Consider the following 2,278-nt stretch of genomic DNA (forward strand, 5'->3'; position numbering starts at 1 on the left):
CCATTTTGCTGATTTTCGTGTGCTATAGTCCATGGATTTTTCGTGTTGTAGAAATCCGACTTCATTTTTGCCAAAAGTTTTCGTGGACGTCCATGAAGACCTTAGCTATGGAGCCAGTTAATCTTAATGGCCAAAACGAACCCTAGAGCTGGTAAACCCCCCATTTTGCCAATTTTCGTGTGCTATAGTCAATGGACTTTTTGGGGATCCGCAATTCCGATATAATTTTTGCCAAATTTTTTTGTAGACGTCCGTTAAGACCTTAGCTATGGAAACAGTTAACCCTCACGGCCAAAGAGAATCATTTTCAAGGTCTAACAACCCCCAGAGCAGGTAAACCCCCCATTTTGCCAATCTTCGTGTGCTATAGTCAATGGACTTTTTGGGGATCCGCAATTCCGATATAATTTTTGCCAAAATTTTTCGTGGACGTCTGGTACGACCTAACTTATGGAGCAAGTTAGCCCCCACAGACAAAACGTCCCATTTTGAAGGTCAAATGATCCCCAGAGTAGGATAACCCCTCATTTTGTCGATTTTCGTGTGCTATAATCCATGGACTTTTTGGTGATCTGGAATTCCGAAATATTTTTTGCCAAAATTTTTCTTGTACATCTGTTAATACCTTAGCTATTGAGCCAGTTAACCCTCACGGCCAAAACGTCTCATTTTGAAGGTCAAATGTGCCAAGGCAGGTAAACCCCCCATTATGCCGATTTTAATGTGCTATAGTTTATGGACTTTTGGTGATCTGGAATTCCGACATAATTTTTCCCAAAATTTTTCGTGGATGTCCGTTTAGACCTTATCTATAGAGCCAGTTAGCCCTCATGGAAAATTCATACCATTTTGAAGGTCAAATGTGCCCCACAGCAGGTGAACCCCCCATTGTGCTAATTTTCGTCTGCTATAATTCATTGACTCTTTGGTAATCTGGATTTCCGACATAATTTTTGCCAAATTTTTTCTGAACATCCGTTAAGACCTTTGCTATGGAGTCACTTAACCCTAACGGCCAAAACGACCCATTTTTAAGGTCAAACGACCCTCGGAGGAGGTAAACCCCCCATTTTGCCTATTTTTGTGTGCTATAGTCGATGGACTTTTTGGTGATCTAGAATTCCCATTTTACCGATTTTCGTTTGCTATAGTCCATGGACTTTTTGGTGATATGGAATTTCAACATAATTTTTACCAAACTTTTTCGTGGATATCCGTTAAGACCTTAGCTGTGGATCCAGTTAGCCCTCACGGACCAAACATCCTATTTTAAATGTCAAATGTGCCCCAGAGCAGATAAACCCCTCATTTTGCCGATTTTCGTGTGCTATAGTCTATGAACTTTTTGGTGATCTGAAATTCCGACATAATTTAAGCCAAATTTTTTCGTGAATGACCGTTAATACCTTAGTTGTGGAGCAAGTTAACCATCACGACCAAAACGTCCCATTTTGAAGGTCAAATGACCCTAGAGCAGGTAAACCCCTAATTTTGCCGATTTTCTTGTGTTATAGTTCGTGGACTTTTTGCTGATTTGAAATTCCGGCATAATTTTTCTCAAAATTTATATGGACGTCCGTTAAGACCTTAGCTATGGAGCCAGCTAACCCTCACGGCCAAAACAACCCATTTTCAAGGTCAAACGACCCCCAGATCTGGTAAACCCCCCATTTTGCAAATTTTCGTGTGCTATAGTCCATGGACTTTTTGGGGATCTGCAATTTCGACATAATTTTTACAAAATTTTTTCGTAGACATCTGGTAAGGCCTTAGCTATGCAGCCAGTTAGCTCTCGCGGACCAAACCTCCCATTTTGAAGGTCAAATGAACCCCAGAGCAGGTAAACCCCTCATTTTTGTAATTTTCGTGTGCTATAGTCCATGCACTGTTTCGTAATTTGGAATTCCGACATAATTTATGCTAAAAATTTTCGTGGACGTCCGTTAAGACCTTAGGTATGGACCCAGTTAGCTCTCACGGCCAAAACGTCCCTTTTTGAAGGTCAAATGAGCCCCAGAGCAGGTAAACCCCTCATTTTTGTAATTTTCGTGTGCTATAGTCCATGGATTTTTTTGTGATCTGGAATTCCAAAATATTTTGTGCCAAAATTTTTCGTGGATATCCGTTAATACCTTAGCTATTTAGCCAGTTAACCCTCACGGCCGAAACGACCCATTTTCAAGGTCAAGCGAACCCCGGAGAAGGTAAACCCTTCATTTTGCCGATTTTCGTGTGCTATAGTCAATGGACTTTTTGGTGATCGGGATTTCCGACAAAA

This window comes from Solanum tuberosum, unplaced genomic scaffold (genome assembly GCF_000226075.1).
Source record: "Solanum tuberosum cultivar DM 1-3 516 R44 unplaced genomic scaffold, SolTub_3.0 scf00214, whole genome shotgun sequence".
Classification (NCBI taxonomy): Eukaryota; Viridiplantae; Streptophyta; class Magnoliopsida; order Solanales; family Solanaceae; genus Solanum; species Solanum tuberosum.